Below are 23,386 nucleotides of genomic sequence, written 5' to 3'. Positions count from 1 at the left end.
ATGGATAGGGCATTTGAAGCAGGGCTGCCACACACAGTGGTGCAGTTTGTGCACTGCACAAATACCTGGCTTTCAAGTGAAGCTAAAAACACAAGCTGTATGCTGCCTTCTCTGAAGCAAGGGGGAGCTCCTTTTTCCTTACACAAAAGGCATGGCCATCAGCTTGCCAAGCCCTGGGCCCACAGGTCTGTGTTCACCTGGAGGGGGGCAGCTTTTTTAACCCATCTTCCCTGGAGGGGCGACTTTTTTCAGTTCACATGGTGCCATATAGGCTAGCTGGTGCTGGCTCTGGACTAGGATGGCCAGTGGAGCGAGGGAATAGAGCAAGCGGCAAGGCCAGCCTCCATGTGAAGGTCAAAGGAGGAGAAGAAGCCCAAGGTGTGGTCTGATAAAGAAATGAGGCTCTTGGGAGTTCCATTTTCAGTGAGCATGAAACTTTCCTGAGCCCTCCACTTTGAGGTTGGCGGTGAGCCCATTGTTACACATTGACGAGGGTTGCAGGCAGCTCCAATCTAACATTCCCTGCAGAGTGCACCTGCAGTCTTGCGTGTGTCCCAGGGCCACGGCAGCTAAGACGGATCCCGCACCAGCCAGGCCACCAGCCCCCACCTGGCAAGATTTTAATTCAACAGCCGTCACACCTGCTTTCCCGAAACCCCTTCACCCAGAACTGGTTTAGTCCTGGAATAAAGGAAAGGCCCCGTAATTGCTCTCAGGACAGAGGTGTGCTGATTTAAGTCACGAAGAGGTGTACATGGCTGACGTTAGAGCCCCTGGGATCCAGGCACGACAGGGAGGGGAGACGCCGAGGCAGTGTTGGCCAAGGACGGAGGGCATCGTACAGGGAGGAGGGCGGAGAGCAGAGTGGGGGGAGGGCAGCACCGTCTGCCGCACCAGCCTTGTGAGCTCAGCTCTGCTGTCTTCGTCCGTTCAGTGCATCAGCCTCTGGCGTGCCAGTCCCCGAGCCAAGGCTTTGTCCCTGTTCTCAAGGAGCGTTCATCTCTCAGGCAGAACAAAAACAATGGATACTTATGGGCCGTTCTGTGTCAGGCAGTGCACGGGACTTTCAGCTGCCTGATCTCATGGACCTTCATGTGAATCCCTGGAGGCAGGTGCTGATTGTAGCCCCATTTCAGAGGCTCAGAGAGGGGAGGCCACTTAGCTGAGCTCACACAGCCAGGACCCTCTGGCTCCAACGCCTAGACTCACTGACTCGGAAGACATCCCTTCGAAGTAATATTTTACCTGTAACATGTTGTCCAAATATTGGATATTAAGAGGAATAAAGAGGTTTCAAACCTTATACTACATAACGAACTCTGTTGGTTTGAATAACTCCAAACACTGAAAAGAAACAACACAGGGAGTTTTTATGATCAAGGAGTTGGCAGTTAGCTTGGGTGTGCGGCCAAAGGTCAAAGTGAGTCCGCAGAGAAGGAGGGTCCCCTTTCCTTCCAGTGGAGGAAGGAAACAGGTGCAGCAAGTCTGAGCTGGTGTGTCATAAAACCACCGCTGCGTCCCACTTAAATCCCCTCTGCATGATGAGCAATGGGCATGCCAGGCTGAAGACCCCGGGCCGTCCCTAAAGGACACCGCCCAGAATCACAGAACTGTCGATGCAGGCTCAGAGAGACTCAGGGTGAGATGGTGCGGAGGGTGCCGCCCAGAAGGAAGCAGGGTGGGGGCTTCACTCCCCCACATGCAGGTAACGGCACGAGCAGCAGCCACGGCAGCGGTTCCCGTGGCAGTCACCGCATAGTCACGCTCACGGTCGTGATACTGGCAACCACGGAAGGAATCGTTCAGTTAGCAGCAATAATCGTACCAGTAATATAATCACGTAGCACATAGAGGCAGTGGGGGCAGTAAGAGAGCAATGCAATATGCAGTCACAGGACTAGCCGGAGTAACAGCGGCAGCGGTAACAGCGGCGCAGTGTAGTAACAGCAGTGGCAGTCACAGTGGCGTGGTGTAGTAACAGGAGCGGGAGTCACAGCGGCGTGGTGTAGTAACGGCAGTGGCAGTCAAAGTAGCACGGTGTAGTAACAGCGGCGGGAGTAACGGCGGCAGTAACAGTGGCATGGTGTAGTAACAGCAATGGGAGTAACAGCAGCATGGTGTAGTAACAGCGGCGGGAGTAGCAGGGGTAACAGTAACAGCAGTGCGGTGTAGTAACAGCAGCAGGTGTAGTAACAGGAGCAGCAGAACAGCGGCGCGCTGTAGTAACAGCGACGGCAGTCACAGCGGCACGCTGTAGTAACAGCGGCGGGAGTAACAGCGGCATGGGGTAGTAACAGCGGCAGGAGTAGCAGGGGTAACAGTAACATTGGTGCGGTGTAGTAACAGCAGCAGGTGTGGTAACAGGAGCAGCAGTAACAGTGGTGCGGTGTAGTAACGGGTGTGGTGCAGTAACAGGAGTCAGAGTAACAGCGGCGCAGTGTAGTAACAGCAGTGGCAGTCACAGTGGCGTGGTGTAGTAACAGCGGCGGCAATAACAGTGGCACGGTGTAGTAACAGCAATGGGAGTAACAGCGGCGCCAGTAACAGCGGCATGGGGTAGTAACAGCGGCGCAGTGTAGTAACAGGAGCAGAGGTAACAGCGGCATGGTGTAGTAACAGTGGCGGAAATAGTAGGGGCAACAGTAACAGTGCAGTGTAGTAACAGGAGCGGGAGTAACAGCGGCAGCAGTAACAGCAGCGTGGTGTAGTAACAGGGGCGGGAGTAACAGCAGCCAGTGTAGTAACAGCAGCAGGAGTAACAGTGGCACGGTGTAGTAACAGCAGCAGCAGTAACAGCGGCAGGAGTAACAGCGGCCAGTGTAGTAACAGCAGCGTGGTGTAGTAACAGCGGCAGGAGTAACAGCGGCCAATGTAGTAACAGTAGCGTGGTGTAGTAGCAGCGGGAGTAACAGCAGCACGGTGTAGTAACTGGAGCGGGAGTAACAGCAGCAACAACAGTGGCAGGAGTAACAGTGGCGCAGTGTAGTAACAGGAGCGGCACTAACAGTGGCAGGAGTAACAGCGGCACGGTGTAGTGACAGCGCCGGGAGTAACAGTGGCCAGTGTAGTAACAGCGGCGACAGGGGTGGTGGTGAGCATAAGCCGTGGAAGCGGTGACAGTGGCCCTCGGCGGTGTGTCGTGTAGTAACGGGGACAGCGGCAGGGACGGGAGTAGCAATCCCCGGAGAAGTAGCAATCATGGGGAGGAGGAGCATGGCACCTGCTGGGGGCTGTGCCGGGTGTATTGGGATATTAGTTCACGTAAACCTCACGCCAAGGTACTGGCCGTGTCCCCACGATACAGATAAAGAAACTGAGGCGCAGACACATGGAGTAACTCCCCCAAAGTCACCCCACAAGCGTCAGAGGCAGGGTGTGAAGCCAGGACATAAGAGGTCTTGACCAGGTGGCCAGCCCCGTTGGAGGACCGCCGGCCAGGTGTCAGGCCAGGCCCCGAGTCCCAGCCCTGGGGAGCCCGTGCTCGGCCCCCGGGGAGGCCAGGACGGAGCGAGGAGTCCCCCGAGAGCGCACCCCACGGGCCGGGCTCCCGTGGCAGCACCTACTGCTGGAGCCCGGGAGCACTCAGGCCCCGCCGGGTGGCCCTCACGTCGCCCACGCCCAGGGGGCTCAGCGGCAGCCGCGGGAAGCCCTTCGTCCTGAGCCCGCGCAAGGGCTCCAGCACCTGGTCTTCAGGCCACACGTGTGGAGCTGAGGCTTTCCTGCCCTCTCGTTGGTTTTCACAGTTACTTTCGGGAGGGTTGGAACTTCTTAGACACCTGACTTCCAGACAGACAGTGTTGGCACAGTGACAAGTGAGCCCCACAGCAGAAGGACCACAATCGCTGGGGCCAGAGTCACTTAGCACCAATCGCTGGACCCAAAGGGCAGAACGACTCAGGACGACTGGAGCCCCCCCAGCAGAGGATTCGCCACCTGGATTCACGGCAAACAGCCCAGGGCAACGTCTCTCAGAAGGAGGTGAACTGGGGTTGATATTACCCTGAAAAAAGTCAGTTCGAGGGCTATTTTCAGCATGCTGGGGGCACCAGATTCCAACCACAAAGGCAAATGAAAAACCAGAAGTCATGAAATGATCTAGCCAGCCAAGGGGGGACTTTGGGCAGCAGAAACTTTCATACTTTAGGTAATTTCTCAAAAGAGCCAAACTCATGATGGGCCATCCCCTCGACCAGAAGTGTGGTCTCTCCTGTCACCTTGGCATGTTCCCTTCCTGCCCCCCGCCCTGTCCCCCCTCCTCTCCGCCCCCCTAAATAATCATCGTGACCCACGTGAAACCAACAGCTCCTTTCAGGGGTCCCTTCTGTGAAACTCACTCATTCTGGGAAAACGCCTCTGTCTATTCCTCTGATCCCGTGGCGTCACTGGTAGAGCTCCGTGGGTCCCGTGGGGGGAGCTCAGAGAAAGAACGGGAGGGGGAGCACAGCATAACGTGTAGACTTGTCCCACCAGTATGCTCTACACCTGAAATATGTCACATCGTGTGTCAGCCACATGCAAGGAGACATACGTATATATTTACAAATGTGAGAGGGAAAGGCCCGTGTGCAGTTGAGCTTGTTCTGGCGTTCTGAGAGCGGGCATTGGAGGCGGCATGGGGCCCGTGTGCGCGGGGCAGCGTGAGCAGAAGGTCAGATTAAGGTGGTGATGAATCTCTTGCCCACTCGCCTGTCCCCCCAGTGTCTCCTTGCTCCACTTAAGTATTTGCCCTCAATCTTCTGTGCATCCTGCGACTGGCCAACCTCACTCACCATTTTTTATTTTTTTAAAGCTCACTCAAAATTTTCAACACAATTCCCCACCAAGCAGTATCGAGACCATCTTGCAGCCCTGCACTTCCAAGTGGGGTCTACAAGCAGCACGATGGGGTCTCCTGGGGGGCGGGGGGCAGGTGAGAAACGCGCCGACTCAGGACCCGCCCCTATAGGGTGAGGACCGGCCTCCGCAGCTAACCCCTCCAAACCCTCGTGACTCAAAGTGGCTGCCTCTTTCCTGCACAAGATCCCGTGCCTGCTCTCAGGTGCCGGCCCCCCCAGGGAAGGGCAGAGCATTGCTACTGCCTCTGGTTTGGGTCGAAGGGAAAACAGATACCTTGTGGGAAGCCACATGGCGTCTTCCAGGAAGCCTTTGGTGCCCACCAAGACAGGATTTGCACCCCCCACTCCGGAAGCATTTCCCCCGTGGCATGGTGGTTCCAGCCTGACTGCACCGTGGCATCACCTGAGAGGGTTGTTTGAAATACGGACGCCCAGGCCTCTGCCCGGGTCTGCAGAATGAGGGTTTCCGGGGCCGGGGTCCCAGGCTCCGCATTCTTCGCGGCTCCCAGACGGGTCTCCCGTGTGGCCAGGACTGAGAGCGTCTGCACACAGCCTGCGAGCACCGCTCCCGGGGGGCTCCTGCTCTGGATCCCACATCCCACCCAGACCCCCCCAGGGCGGCCGCCCCCACTGCTGTCCGGCAGCACCCCGCTCCTAGCCGCGTAGCATGATTTTCTAGTGATCTGCCTCCCCCACCAGACGGCTCGTCCTAAGCTCCCGGAGGCCGGCACGTCTTAAGTCCCCAGCGGGTAAGGCAGTCTTACTAAGTACGCCCGTAAAGGAGTTAAACAGCCACCTGGAATTACAAGCACGGGGTACCGACGCGTGCTTCTTCGCAACCTTGCCCAGTCTCCTCACGCCCAGCCTGGCCCTCCCTCTGCTCTTGTCGCTGTTCTTGTCCATCTGGCACCACGGGACCCCCCTCCCCCCCCAGCAGGGCCATGCCTGCCTGCCTCACTCAGGGCAGACACTCCAGCCTAGGCCTCTGGGTCTCAGCCCTGCTGCCTGGGTGCTCATCGGGTGGACCCTGGGCACCAGCTGTGACCGCGGTCATCAGGTCGACCTTGGGCACCTGGGTTTCCTCCTACCTCGTTTCTGAGCCTTTTCTCCCCAGCTTGTGCTCCAACTAATGGCGATCGGAGTTTCTAGCTTGCTTGTCACACCTAATCCCTTTCTCTGGGGCCCTGATTTCTTCTTCTAGTTACTCCATCGCCCCCCACTCACACTTTAGTGCAGCTTCCCTGACGTTCTAGAACCCTCCCTCCTGCTACCAGAGTTTCCTACGGACCAGAGCTGCTTGCACAGCTGCCCCTGTTCCCAAAACCCTTTCAGCTTTGCTCTATCCAGACCCTCTCGAGTTCCTCTTGACAGGCTGCACTTTGGCCTGGGATGACCTTCTCTGTGTAGACTGGCCTCCTGGCCTGGGTCCCCCCCCCCGTGCCCCGCATTGCAGCTGTGCCTGCGTTCCACTCCCTGCACCCCTAAGTATCCCAGGCTTAAATATACCCGGTACTTAAGCGGAACCAATATTTGTTGACGGATGACAAAGCAGATGGATAAATGGTGGATGGAGAGCTGGGTAGATAGGAAGAAAGAGGCAAGTCAGCCGGACGATCCTGTAGCAGACATTACTGGATCAATTCAAAGGGACACCTAGAAAGCTGGCCGGCGCGTCTGCAACCGGGGTCTACAGAGAAGGGCACAAGACGGCCTCCGTCCTCGAGGCGCTTGAATCTAGAGCACTTGGGCCCCGATCTTCCGTGGGAGCAAAGTGGACAGACCACAGCCAAACTGAGCAGACCCCTGGTCATACCCCGTGCTCCCCTTGCAGGTCAAGGTCACTCGAGGATGGCTTCCTTACCTGATGGGCATGGCCCTCCCTGCCTCAGCTGCCTAGGGCTGCTATCACAAATTACCACTAACTGGGTGGCTTACAGCAACAGAAACTTATTCTCTCACAGTTGGAGAAGCCAGAAGTCTGAAATCTGTTTTGCTGAGCCAAAATCAAGGTGTCAGCAGGTTTGGCTTCCTCTGGTGGCTCCAGCGCAGAATCCACTTCCTCCGGTCCTGCTGCCTTTTCTCGACTCCTGGCCGCACTGCTCAGTCTCTGCCTCTGGGACCACGTGGCTTCTGCCCCATCTCTGCGTGAAATCCCCCTCCCCCTCCCTCGGAGAACACCTGTGATTGCGCTCAGGGCCCACCCAGATCACCCAACTCACGCTCTGCACCCCCAGAATTATAATTCGATCACATCTGCGCGGTCCTCCTTGGGCCACAGAAGGCAAATATTCACAGGTTCCAAGGATTAGAACACGGCTGTTTGTCGAGGGCCATTATCCCCACTGACCACGCCATGCCCTCGGGCTGCATGAGTCACACCTGGTACTCAGCCACCATCCTGTAAACGCGAGCTGTCTCCATACGACCACAGATCCAGCCCTGACCCAGAGCTGATGCGAGCGTGTGAGCCAGAAGATGGAAGCACCAGGCTCTCCCTCGTCTGTTTGGAAAACAGACACATCTGCTGTTTTGCTGGCTGAGGCCACAGACCCTGGCGCCACTTCCCTGAAAAGGGTTGGTCCACACAACTTGCTGAGAAACTTCATTTGGAGGAACTGTTACCTCTGTGCGGGAGCGCAGACCAAGCCGAAAGCTACCAGTCACTGCGGGATCATTGACAGGAGAATGTGAAGCAGCAAATGCTAAGTGGGAAGAACCCACTTCCAAACGAGCTGGTGGACGCCAGAAATACATCATCTGCACCAAGACCCGGGAGACCCGGGAGCCTTCCCAGGACGAGGCACTCAAGCTGCAGATTAGAATACCCATCTGGTTTCTGCCCTGCGTATGACCTAAACACACACACACACACACACCCCAAAACTGAGAGATGGAAGCAGGGGCAGAGAGAATGATGAGGAAGACTTCTGGGCTGGGAAAATTCCCTGTGTTTTTCGATGTATTTTTGGTCATTTTAGAGCAACCCCGTTAACCCCCCAGAGGCTGGAAGAAATTCACTCTCAGATTCAAATGAATCCCACTGATGGATGATGCCTGACCGGGGAATTTTAGCAGGGGCTGGTATTCCCATTTATATTAAATTTCTTTCGTGGGATAATTGCATCAGGATTGTGAAGGACAGAGCTCGCTCTTCGTAGACACGCGAACATACTTGTGTGTGTTCTGTCAGCACGTCTGCAGCTTACTTCCAAACAGATCAACAAATACATAAACACAGATATAGAAGACGAATACGGGGAAATTGGTGACAGCTGTTGAATGAGGAGAATGGGTAAATATTAGTGTCCTTCACTCTTAACTTCTCTGTGTGTTTGAAAAGTTTCCATAATAAAAGTTTGCACGGGTGGAGAGCGAAGAAAGATGAACCAAGGAAGCAGAGTTCTTCTGATTGTTTTTCCAAGACACCACTTGATGGGCAGAAGGACCATCCGAAGTCCCTCACGGTCCAAACACAGAGGGGCAGTGGGGTCCTGGGCAGGTGCTGCTGAACCTCTGGACGCAGCTCAGTGGATCAGGTGTCAGCCAAGGGCTATGCGAAAGGGGTGGTCAGTAGAGGGGTGGGGGTGGGAGCGGGCTTCGGAGACTTGGAGCTGCTCTGAGTCTGCCCTATCGGGGAAGTCTACTCTGCCTGCACGTTTTAACACAGAAGAATGAGGGGACCCGGAATTCCAAAGGAAAGAACCCCAAAATGGCTCACAGCTTTGCGGTCTTTGGGGCTGTAATGAACACTGTCCTTGGCTTCCCTTCCACCTGCTATAGTTAGTCTAAGCCGGTCGTCCCTCTTGAGTGATTGACTTGGCAGTGGGCAGGGGACCCAGCTCTGGCCAATGAACTGTAAGACGTCAGCCAGGGGGCTTCCGGGAAGAGTCTCCTCACGTCCAGGAGAGCACCCTGGAAGAGGTCTCTTCTTGGTCTGGCCCCTGTCGCCCAGATGTGATGTCTGGAGCCGCTGCTGCCATCTTGTGCCCAGCCCAAAGACAAAGCTGGTATCAAAGTTGGCAGAACAAGGAGATGGAAAGGGCCCGGGTCCTTGAGGACATCTGTGAGCCATGGGAGCAGCCAGCCCTGAAGGCCGCCCATAACTTCCACCTAGGGAGAATAGGGATGTCCATACTCTGTAAGTCTGTTGGATTCCATTTCTCGTATTTCTGATACAAGAGCAAGAAGCAGTACCCGTGCCAACCCACTCGGGGCCTCTGCTTGAGTTAGGAAAGGTATCTCTTCCTCCAGGAAGACACCCGGCTTGGGGAGCAGGATGCAGCTGGCTTTCAATGCGGACTTGCCCCCGATTCCAGGAACCCCCACCCATGAACAACCCACACGGTGGTCATAGAGGACATCTGGCAAAACCCCCGCTTCCCACCTGCCAGGCTGATACATCTGCAAAAGCACAGAGAGCTGACTGCCTCCATTTCTGGATGATTCTGGCATTGGAGAAGTTCAGGGTGGTGCCACAGGGCAGGGGCAGCCCCCACCCTCCCTCTCAGTCAGCCCTGCGTGGCTACTTTGTGTTGTTTTTTTTTTAAGATTTTATTTATTTATTTGAGAGAGAGAATGAGAGAGAGAGCACATGAAAGGGGGGGAGGGTCAGAGGGAGAAGCAGACTCCCCGCCGAGCAGGGAGCCCGATGCGGGACTCGATCCCGGGATTCCGGGATCACGACCTGAGCCCCAGGCAGTCGCCCAACCGACTGAGCCACCCAGGCGCCCAGTTCGCGGCTACTTTGTTGGGAACAATTCACATTTCCTAGATTCTTATTCAAAGTGCTCTTTGAGCCCCCACCCCCACTTGCTTTCCAACCAGAGTGACCCCTGAGCACCCCTGATGGAAATCCTGGGGATGCGGCTGTGGCGTGATCCCCTCTGACGGTGCTCCGCCTTCCACGCGCCCTCCACCCAACCCGGCAGTGCTGGGGGAATGTCAGGGTGGCTGGCTCGGTTTCTGAGAGACCCCGCCTGCTCTTGGCTTGGCTGGGGCTCAAAGGTGGGTGGATGCAAGTTTCCCACGAAACATCCTCAGGAGCCAGATGTTTCCAAAGTGGATCCAAGCCTCTGCCTGCTGGCCTCCCGCCGGGCTCGGGCTCATTGACCTGGGAAGTGAAGGGGCGTTGGTGGGGCCCAGGGGATATGAGGCAGGATGGAGTTCAAGGGCCAGGAGAGTATTTTGGTCTTGACCCCTGGGGCTCTGTGCAAGAGGTGGCCAGGCCCTCAGCTTCTGTTTCTCATTCTAGAAGGAGACAGCATCAGCTTCCTCTTGTGACACGGGCTAGATTTCATTGCTGGAGTAGGCTGCACCCTGCGGGCCCCGCTCCGCCTTCCGCAAGGCCCAGATGTGCACACGTGCTGGCCTTCTCCCGCTCCGGGGGCCAGGACAGCAAGCTTCAGGCTGCTGGGCAAAGACTGGAGTTTTGAGTCCGTGGGATCCAAGTTCAGGTATCAGCACTGCCTGCTCCCGGCTGTGTGGCTTCACCTCTCTGGTTCTGGTCACTGTCTAGGAAAGAGGGGACTGAGACCAGTCGCTCCCGCTCGGGCTTTCGGCAAGACTTCACACACACACAGCCCTCAGTGCACTCCCCGGCAGGGCCTAAGCATCAGTAAACTCGTCCAGTCACGGGTAAGAATTCACAGCACTTGACAGTTTGGCTGTTATCTTACCACCTGAGTAACTGCTGCTTAACAGGCGGGTTACACGCGTCCTGAAGCAGGAACCCAGCTAATTCCTGGCCCCGTTCCCCTGCTGCGCACCCCCCGCCCCCACCTACCTGCTGCCTGTCCAGCTGTCGTGCCCCCCCACAGCCCCCGAGAGCCTGCGAGCTGGCCGCGGGCTGAGCGCCGGGCTTGATGTTAACTCATTGCTGCCCCTTTCTGTCCCCACTGTCTCTAAAAGTCGAAAGCCACATCATCTCCAGAGTACCTTTCCCTCAATCCAGCATGCTGAGATTTGCTGCTGGCGTGGAGGTCTTTTGCCTCGATGACATTTGTGACCCTCACCCCGTGCCCCCTTTGTGCTGGACGTCGGCTAGCCACTTGGAATACATTATTCTAATCCTCACAGCAAACCCTAGCAGGGGGAGACATTGGATGCCCAATGTACATGCCCGCTGTGTGCTCCGTGATCCGTGCGGTGACAGAGTCCGCGGTGTGACTTTACTGACAACTTCTACTTACATAGGCCCCCTCCGTTTTTCCGTCACTACTTGGAACGTAGGACCCCGCATGTCAGCAAATTCACGCACGCTGGCGGGGAGCTGGCTTCTAGCGTTGGCTTGGCTACGAATTCCTTGAGACTTAAAATCAATCTTCTCTCCGGCCTCACTGGATCCAGTCCTTTTGTAGTCCACGGAGAACTCACCCCCTCCCCAGAGGCTCACCCCCTTCCCTCCCCACCCCCTCCCCACAGGCTTACGAGGCCAGCGACGTGCTGGATGGTGCCTGCGCCAGCCCACGGGGGGGCAGTTAGGAGCTGACATCACCTCGTCCAGCGCCGCGGGGAGTAGGGACGCCGTGGAAACTGGTACGTGCTTTTTCTTTTTCTGGAAAACGAGGTGTTAGCGTTTCTACCAGCATACAACTTTTTTTTTTTTTTTTACGATAGATCACAGTTGAACCAGCATACAACTTTAAAAGGCCCCAGTTTCTTTGAAGTATCTGCTGTTATCTTTAAAATCCCTGTGCATTTCGCAATTACCGCAGAAAACATAATTGTTTATGTGACTAAGACATTTTTAATGCCCGGCTCTATTACTTTGTCCACTCTTCCCTAATCTTTAGTAAGATGAGTGCTCCCCGAAGCCTTCCGTGCTCATGCTGTGCCTGACTTTGGGCGACCAGGCCATGTCGATGCCAGTTCATCAGTTGTCACAAAGGTTCCCTCCCGTGGGGTGTGTTGCTCGCTGGGGGGACTGGGGAGGCTGGGGGCAGGGCTACATGGGACTTTACTTTCCACTCCATCCTGTTGTGAACCTAAAATTGCTCTAAAAATAAAGTCAGTGTTTTTAAAATTTAAGATTTAAAAAAACAAAAACCCAGCACCGCCTGATTTCTGGGTGTCCTTCCGGACCTAAGCGCCCATAGGGTTTTGGGTCCTTTCTTTAATGAGCAGCAGGTGTGGGGGAAGGTGCGGCTCGCACAGGCGCAGCCCGTCTCGGTGTCAGAGGCCCCGGGACGGTCGGAGTCGGGGTCGGAGATGAGCCCAGGGGAGGCCCGACTCTCCGCCAATCTTTAGCCGCCCGCATCAGGATGGCAGCGGAGTTCGTGGAAGTGCAGATCCCCGGGCTGGTCACACCCAGGAGTAGCCCCGTATGGAGGTGTGGGCCTGCAGGCCACAGAACCCCACCCTGGGCAGTGCAGCTGGAGGACGGGGCTGGGCCGGGAGCAGCAGAGTGTGAGGCAGGCACGTCCCCTTCTCTGAGCCTGGGTCTCCTCAGCTGTGGAGCGGGGAAAGGGGTCAGCCCCGGGGTAGCGGGAGAATTAACCCAGACGCCCTGTGCCCTCAGCAGGTGGGCCTGCTGGGAGCACCCTCACCCCGTTCTTGTGGGGCGGCGCCCCCTCTGAGTCTCTTGCCAGCCCGAACCACGAGCCAGGGCGGGCATTTTATCTCTGTCGACAGAGGGGCACCTGGGGCCGGGATTCTCGAAGAGACAGGTCCAGCTGCCGGCAGGGATACAGTCCGCTCCCTTTATGGGTGGCCGAGGCTGACCCAGGCCCCACGGGCTGGGCCCCACACCCAGCCGCTTCCCAGGAAGCTAAAATGCCTGAGAGGCACCTTCGCCTCTCCTCTTGAATGGACCTTTCCAGCATTCACATCACTCACTGATCACCAGCGGTTGCTTCTACTGAGGGCCTTCCCGTGCACCAGGCCCCAAGCCCAGGCTTGCCCACTCACCTTCCCCTTAAGCACAATGGCCCTGGGAGACAGGAACTCTCAGCGTGCCCTTGTGGAGGGGAGGACACTCATCTCAGAGTGTGCGGGCCACAGGCCCGAGGCCACCCAGACTGGAAGCCAGGTCAAACCCTTAACCATTACCCTGTGGGTGGTTTGCCTCCAGGCGCTGGGGGGCTGAGTACACAGACTTGTTAGAATGAACCCCAAGCGACTACTACATCCAGGAATCTACCAGAGAACTAGGGTCACCAAGACTGAGAACCCACTGTGCGCAAAGGGTTTTGTGCAGGTTACTGGAGGGGTGGTGCCCAGGAATGAAGACTTCCGTGTGCCGAGCTCCCCCTGCACCACCCCAAGCTCTGAGCACGCCTTCCGTTGCCTGGAACGTCGACACAGGAGGCCACGGAGACTCGGGGACAGTGAGGGACACACCCAAGGTCCCACAGCTTGTCGCCTCTGCTCGCTCCGGCAGGATCCATCAGCCAGACTCCAGCATCAGGAGCAAAGCCCAACCGGGGAGGGGCGTCCTGCCCCAGAGAAGCTGTTCTCACCCAGACAGCACGAGCTGGCTCATGACCTTGTCGTCTCCATCAGATTCAGGATCAAGGGCCCGCAGCTCACTTGGGCTCAGGCCGCCCGGGATGATGGCAGGTCAGCTTCACCTGGATTGCTCGCCCTCTGGCTTCCAAAGTAGGGTCAGCAGCCGTGGGGACTGAGGGACCCTCACGCGGTTTGCTTTGGCCCTGTCCGCAGATGCAGCCTACCATCTCCAGGACAGAGGTGGTCACACGGTGCCCAAGATGTCACTGCTAGGAGCAGAGACCTATTCCTCCATCTGGGATTGACCCCCATTGATTTGGTGCCTACCAAATTAGCACCCTATGTTCTTATCCGTGGGTTTGGAGGCATGAATGAGCCAAAGAAAATCCCCAACTGAAATTGCCCCTGGATCCCAAGCACCTTCATGGGAGCCAGCCATTGACAAGCGCCGGGACGCGGCCACACCTTCCATGAACAATGTGGGCACCCTGTCAGGACGCCTGGAAATGTCCGTCACCCTCCCTGTGTTCGAATGTTCAGCCAGCAACGCTGACCTCCTCCTGTGGGCCAGACACGTGCGCCAGACTGAAGACGCACCAACGCACAAGACTCAGTCCCTGCCCTCATGGTGCTTACTGTCTAGCAGGGAGCCACCAACGGCATCGGTGTGTAGAGCAGAAATGGTGAGGACAGCTCTCTGAGGGAGTCACACCCGAGCAGATCCCAATGAAGTAAAGGAAAAGCCACATGAACAACTGGGAGGAATGTCCCAGGAGGAGCGGCAGTGCAAAGGCCCTGAGGTAGGGACATGCTCAACACATCTGCAGGCAGCAAGGAGCCCCACGAGGCTGCCGTGGAGTGAGGGGTGGGGGGAGGGTGAATGGAGAGGTGGCCCCCCAGGAATGCCACTCCTGGACATCATCCCAAGAGAGTAAGGAAAGAGAAGCAAATATACACAGGCGTTTGTAGCATCGTCCTGAGGATCAGAAATTTCCCAACCACCTAAATGGCCACCCACACAGGGACAGATGAAGAGAGGATGTCACATCAGCTCCAAAGACGGTCGTGCAGGTTTTGTAGCAATGAGGAAAGTGTGCATGATATAATGTTTAAAAAAAAAAAAAGGCTTTTAATCACAGCTCAGAATCTGGCCTCCAGCCGGCATGAAGACCGAGAGCTGTTGGTGTGGTTGGGGCGGGGGGGGGAATGGGGGAGGCAGTTCTTTTTTTCCTTTTTCAAATTTTATATAATGCGGTTGCTGTATTATTTTTACAATTTAAAAAAAATTAAGGGGAAAAATGTGTTCAAACCAAACCAATGGCAGAACGAGGGGGGGCAGCGAGAAATGTTGGTTTCCCTTCCTCATGATACCAACCCCCCCCCGCACATACCAACGTTTCAGGTGTTCTCACCACCACCACCTTCTGGGGTGCAGCCAGTGCAGGGAACGCCACGCTCAGCCCCCCAAGGGCCACCGGGATTCCTCGGGATGGGGGAGTCCTGACCCTGAGCATGACTAGCTTTCCAGAACAGGGCCAAGAGTGGGGAGGGCACATGACCTCCCAGGACAGCTGGAACAACCGTGTCCCCAAATATCTCCCCAGTGTCTGTATGAGACTCATGTGAGCCACCAGGGGTTTGCTCCGGACCCCCGTGGAGACGGCCCACCTGTGCCTCACGCCCGTAGCCAGGGTAAGGCCAGCCCGGGGCCCGGGCTCACTGCCTCTGACCCGGAGGAGTCAAACAGCCCCCTAGGCACTCCGCGGGCTGTCCCCAGGCTCACAGGCAAATCAGAGGTGCAAATGCCCTCCGCGCAGGGCACGAGCCTCCAGATCCTGTTTCCTTCTCTCCTCTCCTAAACTTCTCTCCTTCCCCAGGCACCACCCCCTCCAGCCGGGCTGCCTGCCGTTTCCTGAAGGACACTGAAGCTCTCTGGACTGAGGGCAGCCTACCTGCCTAGCTCTGCACTTGGCCGAGCCCTTGACACCCAGCTCAGACGTCCCCTCTCCCGAGCAGCCCTCCCTGACCTCACCACGTCTCAGTGTGGATCAGGAGCCCATCCAAGCTCCTCCTGCCCACCCCAGCACCCATCCTGACAAGCCAGGTGGGGAGAGCCGCTCTCCCTGCCTCTCCCACCGTGCCCCACCCCGACACACACCCCTGAGGGTGCCAGCCCAGAAGCCATGATGTGTAAATGAGCCCAGGTTGGACACGCACTGGAGAAACGGGAGCACAGACGAGTGGGAGCAAGAAGGGCTCACGGAGCCTGGGACAGATGAGGTGCCCGAAACAGACAGGGGTGCCCGGGGGGCCCTGAGGAAGCAGGTGTCATGGGCTAGGGTGCGGCGGCCAGCCCAGGCTTGGTGGGGAGGGACCAGGCAAGCCCTGCCTCAGCCCCCAGCTACCAGGAGCCCCTTCGCCTTCCACGTCACGGGATGTGATGCTCGCCATCAGGGAAAGGACCGGGCATTTGCCGAGGGAGCCCCAGGAGGGGCAGTATCTGGTCCTGCGCTGGTGCCCGGGCCCCCCAGGACCTGAACGGGGCCGCGTGCGGAGCCACAGAAGACTGGGATTCCTCAACCAGCCTCCACACACAGGCTTCCACGGGGCGAGGGTCTTGGCCTTTTTTCTCCCAAATGAGAATAAAAAATACACTGCGTCCTGTTATTATTTTTGTAAAAACCTCATGGCAAAAATAAATTCAGAACATAGAGAAAAAATAGAGACCAAACCCACAACTGGACTCATTTCCAGACCCACCCTCAGATGGGTCTGCAAATTTTAAAGAGAACTTTCAATGGGGGTTCGTGGCCATGCCACACGTGCAAATCCCCGCAGGGGCTTCTCCCGGTGCGGGTGTCCAGGCGCCGCACGACAAGGGGTGAAGCCCAGACGGGGGGTGCTATGGGGGTTGGGTGGAGCTGTTGGAATCGGCTGCCAGGGTCGGTCCCCAGGGAGACCCCCAAAGGCTCTGGAGAGGATGGAGCAGCGTCCAAGGACCCCGGAGCTTCCACCCTCACGTGCTTGCTTTCTTACCCCTGCTGGAACCTTCAGGGGGAACACGGCTTCGGGAAGGAGCCCACGAGAAACAGGAAAAGAGGGATGGGAGAGGGCGAGTCTCCCCTGATGCATCCCACGTCTGTCCAGGGCCCCGGCCGGTGGCACAGAGGCCTGGGTCCGGGGCTCCGTGCGCCACCATCTGTGCACGGCCCCCTCGGGGCTCCGAGTCCACCCTCCACACGGAGGGGTGTGAGCTCCAGGGTCTGTGCCCAAAGGCCCTTCCAGCCCCAAGATTCTGATTCCTTCAAGGCTGGGGTGGCACAGATGCACATCATCTCTGGTGGGAGCAGCACCTTGCTGAGAATTTTGTTCTAGGGTTTCAGCTTGCTCCCTCCAGACCCTGCACCTCCCCCAGAATGCTGAGGGAATCTTGACCCCGCAGCTTTCACTCCTAAGCCCACGCCCATCGGGCCCACGGGCAGAACAGCAGTCATCAAAGAGGCAAGGGCTTCTAATCAGTGAGCCTCCAAAGTGGAAAATAAAAGCCTTCGAGAACCATTCGTGTGGGGCCCGGAGTCCTACGGGTTTCTTATTTTTACCTCCCTCCATGTTCCCAGCTGGCCTCAACTCAACACGCGAGGGGTCTGATTAAATGAACAGAAACTGGCTTGGGAAGGGAGTGGCGGGTATTTGGTGGAAGACCATCTGCGCGGCGGGGGCTGGGAATGCGGCGGAGGGCGTGTGGTTTCCGCACCTGCTCTGGTTGCGGGAACGGAACGAGCCCTGGGGTCATGGAGAGCAGAAAATGCAGAAGTGCACGGCCTGCGTCAGGCCTGCGGGGGCTGCAGGTAGCGGGGGGGGGGGGGCCCACATGAAGGGGCCAGGAGTCTCGCCAGAGCCCTCACCCGCTGTGCAATCCTAGGCAAGCCGCTCCGTCGATAAGAGCCTCAGTTTCTCTGTCTGTATAACGGGAACAATGAGTCGAGGAGGAGACCGTGGAGTGGTGGGCAGTGCTCCCCCCAGAGACGCCCACGCCCTAACCCCCCCGTGGCTGTGGGTGGGTCAGGTTACACGGCCAAGGGGATTGCTGCTGCAGATGGAATTCAGCTCGCTCATCAGCTGACTCCAAGATGGGGAGAGCAGTGTGGGTCAGCCAGGTGGGTCCACTATCACCAATAGGGTCCCAAAGCAGAAGCAGGAGGCGGTGGTGCAGGTGGGGGGGAGGGGCAGAGGGGCACCACCTGCCACGTGGGTTTGGAGGGTGAGGGAGGAGCCACAGGCAGGCAAGGCGGTGTCTCCAGGAGCTGGAAACCGAGGAAGGGGGTTCTCCCCCGGAGCCTCCGGAAGGAACGCAGCTCCGTCCACACCTTCCTTGAGCCCCGAGAGGCCTGTGCCAGACTTCCCACCGCCGGAACTGAGAGAGGGCCCATCTGCGCGGGTCTAAGCCGCCCGGCTCCTGCTGGCATGACAGCAGCCCCTGAAAGCCCTTCACTCGCTTCGCGGGGTGGTGGATGTCAAGGGATCGGGTACACACGCAGCATGGGGGGGCTGGGAACGGAGAAACTTGGCCAAGGTCACTCCGTTACTGAGGGATGGGGCTGCATGTGACCTCCCAGCACCCCCACCCAAGTCCTTCCCCTTGAGCGGGCACGTGGAAGTCCTCACCCCGCTCCACGCGGAGCCCACCCGGTCCAGTTTGCATGGCGCCCCGCTGGCAGGCACGGGCTGGGACAGGAGAGGCTCTGCTCTGGTTTGGGGAGACTGGGCATAGGTTTGGACCCGGGACAGGGCAGCAACACCCATCTTTGCATCACTCCTTATGTAGGACTTCTTGGTCTACAGCTCACTTTGAAAACACAGGCCCCCCGAGTCAAGCCTTATCATGGCAAGTATCTTGGTAAAATACACTCCGCGTCTTCTCAGAAAGATGCTTCGCTCATCAAGCAACGGGGATATGTTCAGAGACCTGTATGTTTCCGAGGGTGACGGCGCCCCCCCCGCCAAGCCTCCCAGGAGCCTGCCTGCCCGGCGCTGGAATAATCCCGTTTATTGCTCCCCACAGGAGGGCTGACCCTCCCTCGGGAACCTCGGGGCGAGAGGGGGCCAGAGTCCGCTGTGGGAGGCGGTTTGGGGAGGGCCTGAGGGCTGGGTTCCCTCCCGAATGGTGCTCGGAAATGGGGGCAATCTTCTGATTGGGGGTCTCGCTCCTTCACCTGCGGGGCAGGAGAGCAGCGCCAGGATGAAGCTGTGGGGTGAAGAGGCAGTGATCCGTCATTTGAGCCGAGAGGGGAGAGTGTTTGCTATCTCATGGGGGACAAGTGACCTGTTTCGTCCCATTGCACCATGGTCTCGGGGCAACCTTGTCCGAGGCTGGTGTCCTGTGAAGGGGTTTGTGTCCAGCAGGAGGACAGCACGGCCCAGCCAGGAGCCAGGGCTGTGCCCAGGTGTCAGGGCCCCTCTGCTTCCTCCAGAGTGATTGAGTGAACCCTTCCAAAGCCACTGCCATCCCTGCTCTTCATGCTGGCCTTCCCCTCTGTGCTGGGTGTGGTGGACGCTTCTGGGTCCCACACCTCAGTTGGTTCATTCGCAGAAATAAGCCTTGTTTTCTAAAGGATTTTTTATGTAACATTAGTTGCATGAGTTTCCTGGGGGTCATGGAAGATAAGGGTACCCTTCACTGTTGAGTATGGGAAGCACTGGGCTTCTGCTGCAGGACTTCTCAGAGCCTTTAATATGTTCTGGGGCATCTGAAATGTAGGGCGAGACCTAGGGTACTTTGAAACTTTGACTACAAACAAGAGGTCTGGGGTTTCTTTGTTTGCTTTGGGAGGTGGCCAGTGTCTTGTGGGAGAGCGTTTATTAACAGCAGAAATAAGAGAAGCTGACACGATGGTGTCCAGCGGGTGGGACATGGACTCCGTGGGAGCCAGGAGCCCTCACAGCAGCTCCCGTTGCAGATGCTCTGGCACACGTGTGTGTGCCTACTGATCCGAGGCCGAGAACTGCCGTGACTAATTAAGGGCACGTGCTGGCTAAAGCAGGGCAGAGGGTTCAGCACAGCTGAACCTCCTGATAATCATGGACGCTCGCGAGGCGTGGCCCCCACGAGCCCTGCGTGGTCTGATCTCAGCCCACAGGCCGCAGAGGCCCCGGCTTCTTCGCCTCACCGCCTCCGCTGCCCTCCGGCTGCAAACACGGTGCCCCTTCCCTCCACTCGACCCACAGACACCCCCTCGTCCGGGAAGCCTGCCCTCACTCCAGGAGAGGTAAGGTCCCTGCAGCATCTCTAGTGGCTTTTTGCTGGTTTTCCAGCACCTTCCATGCTGTGAGGGACACAGACTCCTCAGGTCCCGATTAGCTCCGTCTCCAGCCCCGGAAAAGGGCTGTGTCTGTTTTGCAGTCCTGTTGCCGCAGGGCCTCCTAGTGCTGGGCTCGGCCCACGGTGCCTGCTCAGTACCTGCGGGCGGCGCGAGGACCGGACGGTGAGGCCCCTGCAGAGTATCGTGATACTTAGGCGGGTCCCCAAGACTTTGGAAATCACAGTCCAAAGGATGCATGGAAGCATTCACGGTAGAAAGTAAAGTATACGTGAGCGGTGGGGGGTGACCCCCAAGGGGCGCGGGATTTGGGGGCAGAGGGCATAATGGGTGCATCCCAGAACTGGAGACGCTGCGTGACTCTGACGATACAGAAGGCCACCAAGTTGTGCCCCTCAGCCTCGCGAGCTAAGGTGCTCCCTGCTAAAGCCGTCAGCAAGCATCCGTGAGTCCCGGGAAGAAGCAGGAGCGTGTCGTTTGCGCTGTTCTTCCAGGTTCTCTATACACTAACGATGATTTCCCAACACATTTAAGTGGCTGGATCAGATCCCTGTCCCGGATGAGCAAGGTTCAAGAACTCCCCCTCCCGTCCTCGCTCCGTGAACATTGACTTTGCGTGTGTGCTCGCCGTGCCCGCGGCCAAGGTGAGCGCTCCCCGTGCGTCCGGTCGCTCAGGCCTCGCAGCCTCCCTGGGAGGGGCTTCTGTTCACGGGCGCACAGCGCCCATCATGCAGATGGGAAGGGGGCCTCCCAAGAGTAGCTGCTGGCGGCCGGCCCCGGACCCAGGGGTTCCGACCGAGAGCGTCAGTGGCCCGGACCCGAGCGCCCAACTCGGCCGAGGCGTCGGCGTTGGGGTGCGGGTCCCGAGCCGGGCCCTGCCTCGAGGCAGGTGGGGTGGTGTCTGTTCTGAGGGTTCTAATGCGGTCTCCGCCACACGCGTTGCCCACAGCACCTGCCTTCTGACGGGAGGCTCCGCAGAAACCTCAGGGGCCGTGTCGCAACCGTGCGGCCCCGCCACACGCCTGGCCGGTAGCTGCTCAGGAAGACCCGGCCTCGGGCGCTGGCCCAGGTGCCCCGACGGGGCCCGGCCGCCTGGTGTGGACGCCAGACCCTCCCGCGGGGAGGGGGGCGAGGTGAGGTCCTGAAACCAGACCCCCGCGCCAGTTCCCCTTCAGCCACCAGCGAAACGTGGGCCTTCCACTAACGATTCCTCTTTGGGAGTCGCTCGTTCCTTCGGGCAGGACGTGCGGAGCTGGGCGCCTTCCGTCCTCAACTTCACGTTTTCACTTTTCTTATCAGAAAGGTGCATGACTAATCCCGTGAGCTGGGCCCCTCGTCGGCGTGGAACCACCCTGGTGTTGAGGGTCCCCGAAACCTCGCCCGCTCCCGCGTGTGTGTCAAGGTAGGAGCGTGAGGCGAAACGAAATTCAGAATGAGAAGAGCTGAAATAGAAAGGAGAAGAGTCAGTACGGGAGCCGGTCCCACAGCTCCGGGAGCCACTGCCGTCCCCCCCCCCCCCCCCGCCCCAGCCGGGCTGTCTTTTAGCAGAGCCCACTCTCGGCGTCCACACGGGGGAACGGCACAATCCCAGAAACAGACCCCACTTCCGAGCCCCACGGGCCCGGCTCCACCAGCAGGCCGCTGCCTGATGCAAAATCACTTGGCCTCCCTAAGCCTCAGTTTTCCCGTCTGTAAAATGGGGCAACAGGAACACCCACCCCACCAGGTCAGAGAGAAGGAAGTGCATTCGCCCATACATTGGGACTCTTCATTCTAATAATGACTATGACTTATTAAGTTCCTGTTCATCAATCAAACAATATGACCCCACACATAGATATTCCACCCCTGTCGTACCCTGGGCACTCTACCCCATTTCTGTACATGATCCCGTGGGGGTGGGTATCATTCCTATTTTAAAGATGGGGAAGCTGAGGTCATCCAGGCAAGGAGGCTGTCCACAGTGGATCCAGGCTTGGGGCTGTTGCTGCTGACTTAGGGTCCCTCTTCAAGATAAAGAGCCCAGAGTGGACCCCCAGGCAGTAAAGGACCCAGCCAGGAAAGGAGCACAGAGCCCTGTGGTGCAGGTGCTGCTGAACCAGGCTCCCCATGCTGGTATCCCAGCTCCTGGGCCTTGACCTCGGCCACATGCAAGCACCCTCAAGGACAAAGTGCTCTGTCAGCCTGGGGCCTCATGGGAGGAGTAAGGGAAGGGAGATTATTGGGAGGGACGGCCCCAGGGGCGTGTGGGGACGGGAACACGGGGCTGAGCGTCAGGGACCTGGGAGGGAGGGGAGAGGAGGCTGGACGGGTGTGTGAGCGGCAGAGTTGGGTAGGTGGGTACTGACCCCAAAAGTCAGGTTCTAGAACATTCTCCGTGGCTCTTCTGTGGGTGATGGGGCAGAGCAGGCACCCTGGACACCAGCCAGGAGGCTGTGGTGGCTTAGTGACTTTGAATTTCAATAGCCACATGGGGCTAGTAGCCACCACGTCAGCGCGGCTCTAAGCCCCCACTTTGGCTTCTGGCGTGGGAGTCGCGACATCCAGTTTGTGTGGCTACGTGATGGCTCTATTGCTATGGAGACAGCAGATGGGGAGAGTGGCCAGTGTTTGCAGGGAGAAGTTAGCTGCCACACGGCGTCCAGGCAAAAGTGGTTTGCTGGCCAGGAGGGAGCCAGGCGGCCAGGGCAACTCGACGCCTGGTCTCTGGGCGGTCCTCGACTGAGCCCCAGGAGCAGGGAGGGGCCCAGCCTCGGGGGCGCAGGGGCCGCCGTTGAGATCTGGAGTCTGGACCGAGACATGTTGAGTCTGAGGTTGCCTGTGGCCCATCTTGGCGGAGAAGTCAAATAGAGCAGTCCTGAGACTGTTCCAGAATCTATCAAGCCAGCCTGGAGACAGGGGTTAGAAGTCACTGGCCTGTGGTGGTTGCTTTTTCACGGTGGCAGAGGCAGTCCTGGGAAAGCATGGCCTTCCCAGGTGGCCAACGAAGTCACACCTTCGCACCTGCTGACCCAGCAGCACAACCGACCAGTTTTGAGCACTGACAAGGGAGTTTGTGTTAAACTGGGGTACTGTCCCCGACCCCCACCGAGCAGTCCCCACAGCGCCCTGCATCTCCTCGCCTGGTGGCTCTCTCCGGCCCCCTGCCTCCATTCCACTGCCCCAGCCAGCAAGGCCAGGCACCTCCCACCCCTGGGAGCAGCACGTGCGTGTGTCTTCACGCCTGTCACCCCCACGATAACCAGGAGCGAGGGGTGCCCCCTCTATCGCCCCCAGTTCACAGGCGAGGAAGCTGGAGCACGGACAGGGCCGCTTGCCCACAGCCACGCACCTGGTGGGGGCAGAGCCAGGCTTGCGGCATGTTCGCGCCCCACAGCCGCACCCTGACCGTGACCCCAGCGTCGGGCCGGCCTCAGGACGGTGACTCTGCCAGGTCCCTGCCGGACCCTCCCCAGCCTCCATGTGAGCGTTTCGCCCCAAGGGGTCGCTCATCCCCACCGCCCCCTGCGGCTCCAGAGGTTGCTGCTTACTAGAGGAAGCTTCTCTCTTCACACTTTAGACTCAGGGTTTAAAAATAAAGAAAAATAAAACTGGTTCAAAATTAGCACAAGACTCGCTACAAAGAACACAAGACACAGTTTCCTGTGTGCGTGTTTTTTCTTCAGTTTTTTTAAGACTTCCAGAAAAGTTTCCTCTGCAAAACTGAGACCAAAAGGGCAAAAAATGCAAATATGCTGGTCCAACCTTGAACCATCTTTACCCAGTCCCAGGCAGCCAGAGAGACTCAGG

The 23,386-nt window shown here is 58.0% G+C and overlaps 1 long non-coding RNA gene across 1 annotated transcript in view; it reads left to right on the top strand.

Annotated features, from left to right (window-relative positions):
* Positions 1–15,961, top strand: part of LOC114203207 (uncharacterized) — a 28,966-nt gene extending 13,005 nt beyond the window's left edge. The window contains exons 2-3 of the long non-coding RNA XR_015769099.1: positions 11,256–11,369; positions 15,158–15,961. This is a non-coding gene — a long non-coding RNA (uncharacterized LOC114203207). The remainder of the gene's footprint in view (positions 1–11,255; positions 11,370–15,157) is intronic.
* The last annotated feature ends 7,425 nt before the right edge of the window (positions 15,962–23,386 follow it).

This window comes from Eumetopias jubatus, unplaced genomic scaffold (assembly GCF_037043125.1).
Source record: "Eumetopias jubatus isolate StellerSeaLion01/CBP00866 unplaced genomic scaffold, mEumJub1_p1.0 scaffold_10, whole genome shotgun sequence".
Lineage (NCBI taxonomy): Eukaryota > Metazoa > Chordata > Mammalia > Carnivora > Otariidae > Eumetopias > Eumetopias jubatus.
Note: the sequence above shows the minus strand (reverse complement) of the source record. Positions and strands in the feature narration are given on the sequence as shown.